The sequence below is a fragment of the Triplophysa dalaica genome, chromosome 6, assembly GCF_015846415.1.
Source record: "Triplophysa dalaica isolate WHDGS20190420 chromosome 6, ASM1584641v1, whole genome shotgun sequence".
In the NCBI taxonomy this organism is placed as follows: Eukaryota; Metazoa; Chordata; class Actinopteri; order Cypriniformes; family Nemacheilidae; genus Triplophysa; species Triplophysa dalaica.
Window position 1 is genome coordinate 13305480 of NC_079547.1, and position 16060 is coordinate 13321539.

General features: G+C 37.6%; 3 non-coding genes across 3 annotated transcripts; 2 read left to right on the top strand and 1 right to left on the bottom strand.

Annotated features, from left to right (window-relative positions):
• The first annotated feature begins 14518 nt into the window (after nucleotides 1–14518).
• Nucleotides 14519–14590, top strand: trnaa-ugc (transfer RNA alanine (anticodon UGC)). The gene has a single exon. It is a non-coding gene; the product is annotated as a tRNA-Ala (tRNA).
• Nucleotides 14591–15022: 432 nt separating this feature from the next.
• On the top strand, nucleotides 15023–15094 carry trnaa-cgc (transfer RNA alanine (anticodon CGC)). The gene has a single exon. It is a non-coding gene; the product is annotated as a tRNA-Ala (tRNA).
• Nucleotides 15095–15945: 851 nt separating this feature from the next.
• On the bottom strand, nucleotides 15946–16016 carry trnap-agg (transfer RNA proline (anticodon AGG)). Its single transcript has one exon. It is a non-coding gene; the product is annotated as a tRNA-Pro (tRNA).
• Between the last annotated feature and the right edge of the window lie 44 nt (nucleotides 16017–16060).

Genomic DNA, 16060 nt, shown 5'->3' on the forward strand with positions numbered 1-16060 from the left:
CGAGAAGCTGCCGCCTCCTTGGCAAAAAAAAAAAAACAATGTCTTAAAGCTGATATGTGACAATGTGTATAGCAAACAAGCAAAAAAAAAAACAAGAAATAAGTTTTTATAAGCTGTCGACCCCAAAAAACGAGCGTTTTAAGACATAAAAGTGGATTAAAAAGAGATGACAGACCCTCCAATCATCACGCAGACGCTCGTAGTCCGGGCCAGCCCACTCCTCCGTTCATCCCAGAGACGCTGAGCGTCCGTGGGCGGGACATAATCGCAGCAATATCCAATGACCGTCTTGTTTCTAAGCACTGAAAAAAAACTGTTTAAATCATCCCATTGAAGTCTATGGACGCTGGGCTTCAACATAGTAATGCACTGTACACTACGGGAATGAATGAGAAGGAAATCGAGTCAGCCGACCCAAGTAGCTGATTCTGAACGAAATTGTTTTCGTTCGAGATGAACGTGTTTAACGCATTTTTAGTCAATAAAATGTTAACATAATAGTACATATATTTGACCATTCATTTTTTGACAATTATAGGGGAAGCTGAGCTTCCCTTGCAGTCTTAAAGAAATCACGTCTGATATATTTCCTTTATGAAGGAGGAACTTGATGAAACAGTCAGTGCCTGGAATTGCCACAGGATAAGGCCAACTCACAACCCACGTGCTCCCAGCAGTCGACCTTCAATAATGTTTGATGTTCCCAGTTTATATGGAGTGCAGAATTTCTTATATCCAGTTGATCAAACAAAACTGAGCATTTGCAGAGAAGACTGTATATTTAAAGACTGCCCTTGTGATGAGATGTCTTTCAACTTTGTGTGGAACTGATGGCTGAACATAACCTTGTCATGACAAATGATGTTTATGAAATTACAGACTTTTACCTGAGACTTCACCAACAGATGCTTCATGGACTGGAAATGGATGACTAGATTATAACCAAAATAATGTACAGTATTCACTGTATAGGCAAAATTAGGCAAATTTCAAATGGACATTTCATTTTACCTCATGGTGTTGAATTACAGCCAGACTTCTTTCTCTTCAAGTAACCTCGGACCAGTCGAGGCAATCTAATTTGACTGCCTATTACCATTCTTTACCTGCTTAACTGATAAACATAGCATTTTTTTTCATTCTACTGGTACTTTTATTGTATGGTGTTGGGTATATCCTCCTTAACAAAGAGTATGCTGTATTGGCAAAAATATACTTATATACTATAAACAAATCCGAGCCTGTACAGAATCTCAGGAACAAGGACTTTTTCTTCGTGTCACACTGCCGCAGAAATGTTGTCAAATGCTTTGAAATTTCCTTTTGATTAGCATTCATTTCTTCAGGAAACTTTAGAGATGTCACAATTTTTTCATTGTTGGAGTAGTGCCGCATATACTGCTTCGATTTCATCAAGGTCTCTCCTCAGAGGTTAAAGAATGCTTGCCCATTGTTCAAGAACATAGGCAGGCTCTTGAATGAAAGTCTTGTGTGCCAGTTCTCGCAGAATTTGCTCAAAGTTTTCTGCAGTTGGAATTTTTCGACAACTGTAGTTGTCCATGATGTCTAGTAATTCCTCCTGGTTGACATAGAAGTCTGTTCTGCAATTTTCTAAGACAGCACATTCATTTTCTGAGACAAACTTGAAGAAGTTGTTGAGCAGATCACTTCTCACAGATCCTTGTATTGCTTGCTCCAAGATAACCAGTGCAAGTTTTATTGGAAAATACTTTTCTTTTTGCCAGCCAAAATATATTATTCGGCCAACACTTTCCCACTTTTGCTTTCCAAAATCATGCCGTAGAAAGGGTACTTTAAAGTTGTTGCCGAGTGTGCACTGTTCATAAAATTCATGCCAGAATTCTGATAGGCAATCTCTGAAAACTCCACCAGCATCCTGACCCATCTCATACTGCCCATTTGGGAGAAGCAGCTTGACTTCTACTTCATTCTCCATGTGTGTGAGGCTTTCATCACAGAAGTGTGCAATAAACTCAGAAAAAATCTGTCCACGGTGGACAACAATAATTTTTTTGTGGTTCTAGGCTTAGAGGCAACGTGTCCTCTAAATTTTGTTCATCTATCGCAGTGATGTCTTCGGTGAATACTGTCACTACATCATCACTTGCATCTATTAAGGCTGCTGAGGAACTCTGAAAAGAAACATTTAGGTCGTAGGTAACATTCAGATCCTCCATGGAATGTAGATGAGACACATCATCCCTGAATGAGCTTAATCCAGTGCTTTCCACAAAAATAACATCCAAGGCATCTGAAGATTGAAATATTGTGCTTGAAGAAGTGGGGAGATTCTGATCCTGATTATTTGTGTCATCTGTTGTGTCTGCATCTGTATCTGATATTTCCTCAACAGCATCCATTCCCCTCTTTTTTGTTGTGAGGTAGAACCTTATCATTGTGAGCTTTGATGCATCATACAGTTCCGCCACTGTACTGTTTTCATCTAATGACATTTCCTGATAATTCATAAGGTCTACTTCAAATTCAGAAATGCTGCCATGTGCATTCTTCCCATTTTGGAAAAATAACCGAATTGCCTCTTCAATCAGTTCTTTTTTTTCAAGCCTCTTGGCACACTCAGCTTTCATGTTCCACCTCCTTTTTTAGTTCTCATTTGAACAAAGCCTTCTCCATCATGGTGCATCCACCCAATCTCCACTTTTCTTTGTCGCTGAACAGTCTTTTTTGTAGTTGTTTGCTGATCAGTTTATGAATTATCTGTTCTTTGTCTTTTGTGTAATTTTGACTTGAGGCGCTCAAATAGCTTTGACTTCCTGTGAGTGGGTTCACTTTTCTGCCTCCTACAATATCCCATCACTGCCAGTCTGTCTCCATAGGAAGGCAAAAAGCTTCTCATCTGTTCATCCGTCATTAGCAGAAGAACACTGGCATCAATCTACAAATAAAATATTTTTTAGTATACATACATACATACGTATTTGCATAAACATGTATAAGGCAATCTACAAGAAGGATTGATTTTAAACAATTGTAAAATTTAGGTGAGTCCTTGAGGAGGTGTGAGCAAGCTCTTTTCCATTTTCCACCTGTCATTATAGCCAACAGCCAGTCAAACATTAAAGCTTTTCTTAGTAAAATATATGTTAGGATTGTTGTCATCATCAGTAAAAAACAGCTTGATTTAATCATGTTGAAAGCCAGACTGCACATGGCGAGTCCAAAAAAATACTCTAAAGATAAAAAAACAATCAAATTTAAACCGCAATGGATTATGAAAGCATTTAATAAGACATTAAGCTCTGATGCTATTGCTCTTTGTGAACACTTAACTGAAATGCAAGTTATTATTTAGCGTTAACCTTACATTATAGCAACGCTGACAGCTAGCCCACATCAAAACTGTAAATACTGTATGTAAATAAATGTGTTTGAATACATTTGTTAAATGTGTTTCAGTTTGAGAAGATGAACTGTTACTGTAGGTGCACCTAACATAACTGGTAAATCTAAACGTTGATTTGGCTGTTCTTTACTGTTTCTTCTTATCTGGATCCATTTAACCATGGATCCATTTACCATTTAATCATCCAGTTGAATGCTGCACATTAGTGGTGGTTGAGGAGATTCCCCCCTTCCATGTGAAGCGCTTTGAGTGTCCAGAAAAGCACTATATAAATGTAATTAATTATTATTATAATTCACTTCTTTTCATTTTACCCTAATGTAAATCGAGAATAATCTTCGGAATTGTTACATTTTTCTGGGTACTCTCTTTGGGTAACCTTCAGGAACTTCTCTCTCATCACTCTCTGTCTCAGGCTCTCTCTTTCATGTGAGCTTCAGTGGATCACAGGAATTGTCATTCCTGGGCAAACTGTCATTTTAACCTAATTCATTTTGTTTGTTTCAGTATTACCTTGTCTTCCTGCGTCTTTGTATAGCGGACTCCGGGATATTCCTCTCCCTGAGAAAAAGGATAAGGGTCTTCCATTCTGCAATGCTATTTTAATGAAAATGATTAATACAAACTGAGAAAGGCAGGCATTATTATGCCTAATATGGCATTATTAACCTAGATTTATGCAAGCTAGCCATGGCAATATGTATTGAACACAAATAACCAAATAATCAATCTAATTATTCTATGGTTACAGCTTTTGGTGCAATTTTTAAGTTTCAAAGTTCACACTTCAGTATAGGGGGCAATTGTCACTATTAACACACCATCAACTATGACGTTTTCCTCAATAAATCCTTAATTTGTTGCTAATTAATAGTTAGTAAGGTAGTTGTTAGGTTTAGGTATTGGGTAGGATTAGGGATGTAGAGTCTCGTCATGGAGAACATGTTCTTTATAAATTCGAATAAACCGCCGATATACAAATAGTAGGCATACTAACTTGTGAATAGTGAGAGAATGCCCCCCTATACTGAATTGTTACCCTTTCACATTTTAACTCACTCATCATCATATCCCTCATGAGAATTAACCATGTTTTAACCATGGTTAAACAGTAAGCATGCATTTTTAACTAGTAAAACCATGCTTAATTTTCGGAAGTGTTCACACAACATCATATTTAGCTCATTTTCTTTTACAAAATGACCAGATTTAAAAAAGCATTGTCTAGCGTACCTTAATTTGAATCGATCTATTTAGTAGTAAGATTGTACTGAAAAAGCATCAACTAAACTCTAGAGCAACGCGATCGATGGCGTAAGATTTGGCCCTTTATCATACTGACACAAGGTAACACACTGAAGCTACTTGGTTGGATTTAGTCACATTTTATTTGCTATATGACGGTTTTTAATTGAATTTAAATCATTGTAATATACCTCGTCGCCGCAAGATGTAATCCACAGCTCTGTTCGTAGGCGCCTGGTGTGCATTAACCATGCGGTTCAAGTGCTGTCCGCGGACAGGATATGGGATTCTGATCCCATAACAGGCGCGCCATCAATTGGATGTGAAAGAAAACATGAAACGCGAGAAGTAAACTCAAAAGTAAGAGAAATAAAGTCGTAATTCTGAGATATAAAGTCACAATTCTGACATATAAAGTCGCAATTCTGAGATATAAAGTCACAATTCTGAGATATAAAGTCACAATTCTGAGATATAAAGTCGCAATTCTGAGATATAAAGTCAGAATTCTGAGATATAAACTCATAATTATGAGATATAAAGTCGAAATATCCGTATTAATTTTTTCTTACACTGGCGGAATCAAGCTTCCATATTATGGTTATACATACAAAGGTGGCATACATTTATAAAAGTGTTCACATTAAAATAGTAAATTTCAGCCTGCCTCTGAAATATGACATTGGCCTAGACTTGCAGGGTTCCTCAAACCTTACCCTGGAGGTCCAGAGCACTTGCATAGCTGTGATTTTCTAGTGATCCTGAACAACTTGATCAAGTTGGTTTAGGATCACTAGAAAATCACAGCTATGCAAGTTTGATCAGGGTTGGAGCTAAACTCTGCAGTGCTCCAGACCTCGAGGGTAAGATTTGAGGAACCCTGAGGCATGCATAATGAAGATATTTTACATTTAGGCATTTAGCAGACGCTTTTATCCAAAGCGACTTACATTGCTTTATCCTATACATTTTACATAGTTATTTGCAATCCCCTGGGATCGAACCCACGTTGTTACCGCAATGCTCTTACCACTGAGCTACAGGAAAGCTATGTCTCAGATATTTAGATGTCTCTTTTGTTTTTAAAGACATCATTTGTCTACTTAATAGCAAAACATTTAAAGTACATTACCTATAAGACCCTGTCATAATATAATTTGGAAAGGGAAAACATTGGCTGACATACAGTGGGGCAAAAAAGTATTTAGTCACTTAAAAAGTTAAAAAGACTTAAAAAGATTAGAGAGGCATGTAATTTTCATCATATGTACAAATAAGAAAATAATTCCGGAAAATCACATCGTAGGATTTTTAATCAATTTATTTGCAAATTATGTTGGAAAATAAGTATTTGATCGATAACAAAATTTCATCATAATACTTTATTATATATCCTTTGTTGGCAATTACAGAGGTCAAACGTTTTCTGTAAATCTTCACAAGGTTTTCACACACTGTTGCCGGTATTTTGGCTCATTCTTCCATGCAGATCTCATCTAGAGCAGTGATGTTTTTGAGCTGTTGCTGGCAACATGGACTTTCAACTCCTCCAAAGATTTTCTATGGGGTTGAGATCTGGAGACTGGCTAGGCCACTCCAGGACCATGAAATGCATCTTACGAATCCACTCCTTCTTTGCCCGGGCGGTGTGTTTGGGATCATTGTCATGCTGAAAGACCCAGCCACGTTTCATATTCAATGCCCTTGCTGATGGAAGGAGGTTTTCACTCAAAATCTCACGATACATGGCACCTTTCATTCTTTCCTTTACATGGATCATTCGACCTGGTCCTTTGCAGGAAAACCACCCCAAAGCATGATGTTTCCACCCCCATGCTTCAAAGTAGGTATGGTGTTCTTTGGATGCAACTCAGCTGAATTCCTCCAAACACGACAAGTTGAGTTTTTAACCAAAAAGTTCTACTTTGGTTTCATTTGACAATATGACATTCTCCCAATCCTCATCTGGATCATCCAAATGCTCTCTAGCAAACTTCAGACGGGCCTGGACAGGACTGGCTTAAGTAGGGGGGATACGTCTGGCACTGCAGGGTTGGAGTCCCTGGCGGCGCAGTGTGTTGCTGATGGTGGCCTTTGTTACTGTGGTCCCAGCTCTCTGTAGGTCATTCACTAGGTCCCCCCGTGTGGTTCTGGGTTTTTTGCTCACAGTTCTTTTGATCAACTTGACCCCACGGGGTGAGATCTTGTGTGGAGCCCCAGATCGAGGGAGATTATCAGTGGTCTTCAATTTTCTAATAACTGCTCCCACAGTTGATTTCTTCACACCAAGCTGCTTACCTATTGCAGATTCAGTCTTCCCAGCCTGGTGCAGGTCTGGACAGGTGTCTTTTATACTGATGACGAGTTCAAACAGATGCCATTATACAGGCAACAAGTGGAGGACAGACAAGCCTCTTAAGAAGAAGTTACAGGTCTGTGAGAGCCAGAAATCTTGCTTGTTTGTAGGTGACCAAAAACTTATTTTACAGAGGAATTTACCAATTAATTGATTAAAAATCCTACAATGTGATTTTCTGGATTTTTTCTTATTTTGTCTCTCATAGTTGAGGTATACCTATGATGAAAATTACATGCTTAGGGTTAGGATTTCTGTTAGAGAATAATTTATCTCACCAATGCAATACCTCATTGTTAGCTGATTACATTAGTGCCATTGCAGTAGCGACAAAATATCAATTGCAAACGTGGAACGTTTTTTAATGCGTGTTGAAAGATACTATGGAGCCAACAGGGGTGTTTGAACTAATGCAGCGCTGCACAGACCAATCAGGATTTTGCATCAAAGTACAGCGAGAGTGATTCGGAAGCATGCAGAACAGTCTGATGTCGTGGTACTTTGATGTCATATGCTCAAAGGGTTTGCGCAGCAATGCAGAACACACCCAAGCACATGAGAAGTAGTGCCTATTTGTCCATACAGTATATGGCCATTTTTTACAAGATCTTATTTTTAATGGTTAATGAATAAATTGCTATATATTCTTTTAAATACTTGCATGCAAGTGCAAGTCTATAAAGGGAAAGATGGAAACAAATATGTAGATATTTTATTACTGCTCTTAGAGCAATGAGGTTCAGACACCCTTTTAACATGCTGGTCACAGTAAACATACAGTACATGCATGCTGTACAGTTCATAAAAAAACTGGTTGACGTCTTTTGACATAAATTTGGTTACTTATTCTATTATTCAAAGACAATATAAAAAGACAAGAAAACATTTTGTTACAATAAGCCATTTAAAAAAAATCTGAATTCAAATCGAACCACATTGTAATAACATAGCTGTAAGATGAACATATCTTTATGTGTTTGGATCATCCTTCAATATTAAGTATACAATAAAAGTTGGATGCTGTAAGAGATGTCTTCAGCAGAGCTCTGGGAGCACGAGACAAACACCAAGTGTAGTTGTATCAAGCTCATTTATTTCCACAAAGTGAACAGTTTATATAGCGCAGAACAGGGCATTCCTGAAACTGCTTTGAGCAATCAAATTGCATTAATCACAGAGAGCATAAACATAATTTGTTATAGAGTTCAATACAACAATCTGAAACTAATTAAAGCAGTCAATCTGGGTAGGTTTCATATATAACAGTGTTCAGCACGTTCAACAACATACCAACCTGAACAGTTACTACAATTACTCAATATCTTTTCAATGTTCTAAATAACAGAGTTCTGATTAATCGAAAATTAAATGAGACAGTAAATAAATATCACACAATAAGTTGTTACTTGTTATATTATTAGATTGCTTTTAACAATACATTTAGCTTGCAATTTGTTATGGCTAAATGTTAGAGAATAAAAGGTCAATCTTCAATTTCAGTGAGACAGTAAGAAGAAATGTAAACAATAATAAAATAAAGCAGGACATAAGATTAACAATTTAGGAGAGACTGTCTTTGTCATTCTAGCTATGTATTAATTTGACCATCATTAGAGTAGTGGACCGCAACTGTAGTTTATTAGTCCCTTAGGAATTATGACTCTTCGTTTTCCCTCATCTTTATCCTCCTCATCATCTTCGTAATCAGAACCATACTGCATATCTTCCTTATCCACGGCAGTTTCCCTGAGGTATTCATCATCATTTATGTTCCCAAACAGCTCACAACTGTTGTCTAGCACACTGCAGTACAGCTGACGAACAGAGGACATGTGATCGCTCAGGTGGTAAAGTTTTCTCTTAAGCAGGGAATTAAGTCCTAGAACTCCACTGTCAGAAAGCCAACAGTCCTGGTCTGTAAATTTCACAAAAAAATGTAAATAAATTATTTTGTCATTTTAAGTCTGGATGTTCTGAAAAAGGTCCTACAGGTTTGACATTACAAGAGGATGAGAAAATTATGAGAATTTAAATTTTTGGGTGAACTATCCCTTTAATAGTAAGATATTATGGACAAAATTATGTTACTATTCTGTACAAAAAATAAATCAAAAAGTATGAGAAACATACCGTTCTTTTTCATATAAACAGCAACATCCCTTGAAAGGTCATTTAGAACAGAAACATTTATTTTGAGGGCTTTTCCAGTGATTCTTTATTTCTTTACGAACAATGCACTCCTCTTCCTGAAGTCGCTTGAAGAGCATCAGTTGATCAAAAGCCTTTTTTTGGTGATAAGATTATCTGTGAAAATATTTTCAAAAATAATGAAATGAATAGTATCAGTTTATTTTTTTACTTTTACATTTTTATACCTTTCCATGTAAATCTAAAATAAACGTCTGCACAATAAACATAATATACCCTTTAAGCAGGTAAGCCACAATATGTTTACATTATAGTTCAGTACATTAAATTACATACAGTAAATATTTGAATGATAAACCAGACATACCATGCTCATCCAGCAGCCATGGCCATGCATAACTCTCAGATACCAGAATTGTATCAGCTGACTGCAGTCTTTCAGGTGCTCCCCTATTGTACTTATCTAGAGCTGCAATAAATTCGTCTTTTTCCTCCAAAATCCTTCTGCGGAGTTTAAGTCTTCTCTTGTTCCCATCTTAAAAGACAAATGCAATGTAACATTCTGAACAGTATTTTCTTTATTGTCATAGGGATATTTAGAAACACAATTTAACTTTGTATATTCCATAACGCTTTAACGTAATGAGTGCTAAACATGAATGAATGGGTTATCAAAATATAATTTAGCCAAAACATATGAACTTGAGGTAAGTGGTACCTAGGGTAAAAGTTTCTTAAAAGCTTGAAAATGTTTTAACCTGTTTGTCTGTAAAGATTTTGCTTCCTCTGTCTGATGCTCACATAAAGAGTCTCAATCTTCTTTTCCAGCCCCTGATGGCTTCCTGTGCTCTCTTCTAAAATGTAAAACATATGCTAGATATGCTATTGAGCACAATTTTAACAATTTAAAAAAACTTAAAATTAAACGCATTATCAATTGTTGAGTAAAGCAGGGCATTTGGTGAAATAAGATAATAAAATGAAAAAACATTACACCAAAGTCAGTGAGTCAATGTTCTGTTCTTTGAAAGGACTAATACAAAGTATAGTGCTAAGGTAATCTACAACATGCTTACCTGTATCAGCCCACTGTGTGATTTCCCTGATCCAGTCCTTAAGGTTTTCATCTGTTACTGCCAACTCTGTCTTAATTGCATCCAGTTTTACAGACTCCTCCTGAATTTTTGCTTTTGTCTTATGAATAACAGAAGTAAATTAAAACACAATATAAAGACTAATGACAGATATTGTATACATGATTAATACTACTTTTCAAAAACATGGACATGATAAACATTAATAAAAAAAATTGAAGTGAGCATGGTATGAATTTTTTTCTCACTCTTAAATTTTTTTCTATACTATTTGCATACTTGTTGTCATCACAAACCTTTACTAATCTTCGAGCAAGCACTTTTCCAAGGTTCTCAATTTTAAGTTGGTTCCATGCCATGGCCTGGATAGTAGTCATGTCTTCTTTAGCTATAAAATGGATAGAATTAATAATAAAATTGCAAGTACTTTTAACCTGATTTTGGTATCTTTTAATTATAAATTCTTGCAAAAACACTTGCCTCCTTTGGTCATGTATTTACTGCATATATCAGTTCTTGACAAGAAGCTATTCACTTGTTTGACCTCTTCACCCAGGGTGGTGCCTGCTCCTTCTTGGTTCCGACCACCCCACTTAATCTTGTGTATGAAGACCAAAAGGTTAAACACCTAACTCATGTGTTTTAGAATAGAAAAAGCAATTATTATGTAACTGAACTTTATTATGTTATTGAACATTATTAAAATATTAAACATAAATACCGAGGTCAAAACCTGGTACATTAGTGTTTTGAAAAACAGTTTACCTCACATTTCCAAGCATGTGCCTTTGCGTGCATCACTGACAAGAAAGGCGTCATATCCAGGAGAGGAGAGAGCTCTGGACAATCATTAACAACTCTCTTTAGGTAAGGCCAATATTTGCATATAACATCAGTGCACATGAACTGCACATTCCTTGAAGTCAGCTCTTTTTGCAGAAACAAGGGATATGCAAATATTTCGCCCCTCATCATGTTAAGGCTTCTCAACAGCACACCATGTCGGCAGACAGCCACCTCCATTCCCTCCTCATCAAGCTTGTTGGCTTTCCTTGGCAAGGACTCCCGTGCTGCAGTCCACTGACTCGATCCACAGACCCCTTTTCCAACTGTCTATCAAAATTTAACTAATTAAAGGAAAACAGTGTGATTAAGTAGATTATTAAGATTACAGGTAGCCAATTAAAGTAAAAAAGTGCATATTATATCAGACTGACAAATTTAACATTAATAGTTTTTCTGAATTGTTAATTTACTGCAGTAGAAAATGACAATTCATGGTATTGGCCATATTATGGATAATATTTTAATTTGTTATGAATATAATTCATGGCATAACATAAATAACAATTTTTTGTTTCGGAAATACAATTTAAGACAACTTTAAGACAAAACAATATTGTAACCTACATGCTTTGTTTTAGCATTTATGTAGTCCACGAATTTGAAAACCTGTTCATCCTCACAGATAAATACACCTGTGAACAGGCCATGGTCTTCAGACCTTGAAATAATAACATATGTAGTTATTCAACAAAAAGTTGCTAGGTTGGCATGAAATGTTATTTGACGGACAGATATACCCTCTTTTAAAGCAATACATTTTCCTGTTCCCATCTACTGACATGGCAAGCATGAATGGAGAACAGGCTGGACAGTCAAACACTTTCAGTCCACAGAGCTGATCAATTTCAAACTGGCAGTATCTCCATTCAAAAAAACTTGTTTGAAAAGCATCGGAGCAGATCTTTCCATTCTGGGAACAAAATAGATGACAAATCACATGAGAAATGACTCCTTCACAAATAGTAAAAAATAACTAATTTAGTAATTCATTAAATTATTACTCGGCCAAAAAAGTGTGTTCTCTATTCCAGCAAACTGGTAAAAGATAGTCTAGACGTTCCTGGAGCAGTCAGCTTCATGTGTTCATATGAAATGAACACATCGATTCTATATAGTGTGTCACAGCTTGCTGTTGCAGGCCAGTAACCAGACTTGATCAAAAGTGGGATGCTGGTGTTTCTGCTCGTATGGCACTCTGCACATGTAAAGTGTGGAATCGACATTGTAGCGACCTATTTAAACAATTAAAATGTACATTGTAAAGACAAAGAAAACAAAATCTTATTATTAATGATAAAAAACTACATATATTGGACTCACCATCAATTCCTATGAGAATTACTCTTTTACCTGCTGACACCACAATGGAGTCAGAAGAACAGTTGCACATTTGCTTAGGTGACTCAAGAGGCAAAAAGCAGATTATTATGAGCAAATAGAATAGCACACTACAGATTCAAGTCATCCAAGTTTTATAATATACACGGTTAAAATACATACCCTGTTCCTCGAAATAGAACTGGCCTTCAACGTCCAACTTCACCAAAGTTGTTGGGGATATGGACTTGAAAAATCCCTCCAACAAATGTCTCTCGATTGTGAAGTTTACTTTGATGTGCCATAACGTCACAGTCTCCACAGTACAGCTGTTTTGGAATGCAGTCTTTACATCGGATAACTGATGGCTTGAGGTTGCAGTGCTTTGCTGACTTTTGTGTGCTCTCTAGTCAATAATGCCTCAACCATTTCTGGCCTTATAGCCGCCCACTTCTTCTACGTTTGGTCCATCCGAATTGACCAAGTGTTTGAGGAAGATGGATTTGAGCACGGAATGTTTTCCGTATTAGCTAACAACTCCTCTACCTCTCGATGAAGAATTTCTATACAGAAAAAATAATATCACATGTTAGAGCATAAGGAAAAAATAATTATACTTAGAACTCTTTAAGATATAACATATAACATCTACAAACCTATATCTTCAACCACTGGTGAAATATTGTGAGTTGACACAGATGGAATCCCACCTTTACATGAGTGGGTAAAAAAATAGGTCAATATTAAAGCTGGATGACTAGCTTGCCTTAAAACAGTTGGTGTAAATACTCACTGTAGTCAAAGTCTTCTTGCCTAGAAAGCATAGCTGGTTTGTTGAAGGTAGCAGCTATAAATAAATTAGAGATGAAAAGTAATATACACTAGAGGTAAAAAAATGTGCTATACATTATCAGAGAAGAAATGTGTCTAATCTGTTATTTTGAACATACAAAAAATACTATGAAAAAAATGCTATGAAAATACAACAGCATGTTTGTTCAGGGGTATCAAGACATACCATCAGAAGGGACTGCCTTTGCACCTTTTTTTCTTCTCCGCTTAGGCACAAGTTGCCCATATTCATCCCTCTGATCCCTGTGTGTGTGTGTGTGTGTCTGAGAGAGAGAGAGCGAGAGAGAGAGAGAGAGAGAGAGAGAGAGACAGAGAGAGAGAGAATGAGTAGGGGTTAGGCAAGAGAATAGATGGCTCTTAAAAGAACCGTTGGTTTAAAGATTTTTGTAGGCACTGTAGATTGAAAAGTTAATGATCAGCAGATAACATAAACATGAGAAGTTCATATAACAGTTTATTTGCTTCACTTGACAGGGGTTGAATTATAGTCATTGAGGTAAAAGCAAGGTAAATGTTATGATAACCATGTGTTTAGTACACTTGACAAGGTTAAACTTATTCCTCAGGTAAAAGCATGGTAAATGTTATGACAACCGTGTGCTTAGTACACTTGACAAGGTTACAGTTTTTCTCAATTGCTAAAACACTAAACCCTATTGTCTGAACCAAATGCTTAGTTGCCTGAACCCACTGATTAAATCAATCCCTCTTTTGGCAAAAACATAAGCACTTTTCACCTGCTGAGACACAACTTGCCAACACATTTTCATTGTGATGCACCCGTGCTGCATAATAGTAAGCACAGGTGACAAAAGTCAAACACAATTGAAGCACAGGTGTCACCATTTGAACACAACAACTCAAAATAGATCACACTTGTGGCTAATGATGTGAGGGAACATATACAGTAAGCCAGTTCAGAGAGCACTGTTTTGTGAGGCCCTACAGTGGATAGAAATCTAAAAGGAAGAGTGTGTGTGAGAGGAGGTCGAAATCCACAAGATTTTTTGTTTTGTTTTTTTGTACGTGTTCCATCCCACGATCTTCAAGACGTTGCTCATTAAAAAATCAAGCAGGTCCATTGTTGATCTTTGAACTGAGCATCGTTCAATATTCCCATCTCACACATTCCACAGACAAAGCATGAGCCCAGTTGTAGACTAATTTTCAACGATTTGAACGTGTACACTAAAAATCGCTTGCTCTGACCTATTAAGCCACATCTGCCCAATCGCCGGGTTTTCCGTTACTCTATAAAACGCACTCACTGATATTGGGGATGTAGCTCAGTGGTAGAGCGCATGCATTGCATGTATGAGGTCCTGGGTTCAAGCCCCAGCATCTCCAGTTGCCGTCTTGTCATTAGCAAAGTTGATCAGCTTCGTATTGGGCTTTGGCCTAGAAGAAATCACATCAAGCACTCAACCGGTGGCAGTCTGCTTATGACGGTGTTTTCATTTAGATTTCGCGGGGCATCCAAATAGAGCATTGGCCTTTGTGGGATGTGAGAGGTCCTTTGCTCCATTCCCAGCATCTACAAACGTTTCATTTTTGTAAGCGAAGTTGAGCAGCTGCCTTGGCGAGTCTCGAACTAAGTGTCTTACAGCATTTCCCTTTTGGCTTGGTTTCACAGACAAGGTTTAAACCTACTTCCTGAATAAAGTGCACTGGTTGATTGCACCTTCTTGACTCAAAAGCTCCTTGCTCCGACCTATTTAGCACCGCGGCACAATACGTGTGTTTTCCACGACAAACACGCTCATGCCATTGCAGACGTGGGGGGATGTAGCTCAGTGGTAGAGCGCATGCTTCGCATGTATGAGGTCCTGGGTTCAATCCCCAGCATCTCCAAATTGGTTCTTATCTGAAGGTTAAGCAGCTGCATTGTTGAACTTAAGTCTCTTACAACACTACCCTGGAGCTTGGCTTCACAAGGAAAAGCTTTCGACTGAAATAAAATGTTTAGGCCCTCTAATCGAAAACTGCGTTCTCAGAAATAACTAGCAATGCTTCTCTAAGCCTTTGCTTTGCCGGCGTTCAATCCCAGGATCTCCAAGACGTTGCATATTTGAAAAAAAACACGCAGTTCCATTGTTGATCATCGAACTGAGCATCGTTCAATATTCCGCTTTCACACATTTCGCAGACAAAGCTTAAGCCTAGTTTAGACTAAAATACATTGATTGGGCAGTCTTAATTGAAAAAAGCTTGCCCCGACCAATCTTGCATCATTTCCCTGACACTTTTGTTTTTTCATTTCTTTCTGATCCTAGACTTTTACACAGAGGCACTTTCGTGTTGGAATAGAAAACAGCGCTGCACAAGCGGTTGCCATCAAATTATAACCACACAGTTCCCTAGAATGTCTTTGTATGCTGCAGCGTTAGGATTTGTACTCACTGTAATGACCCAAGTACGCTCGTTACTAGGGGTTGTTCCGAGACTTTTGTACACAAAGTGGATCATACAATACTTCCGTATGGGCTGGTTTCGCAACGCAAAGCTAAAGCCAAGTTTCAGACTCAAATTGATTAGTTAGGCTCTGTAACTGAACACATCTTGCATTGACATATAGAGCAATCTATCCCCTGACCTTGGGTCTTGCAAAACACTCGACCGGTGTCAACCAGATACAACCAATCCTGACAGGAACCTCCTGAGGATTAAACACTGGCAACCACGAACTATTACTCAATTAAGCAGGGCTCGTCCGGGATTTGAACCCGGACCTCTCGCACCCTAAGCGAGAATCATACCCCTACACCAACGAGCCACATCATCAATTAATACGTGCAGTTTTAAGCACACTTCAAAGAG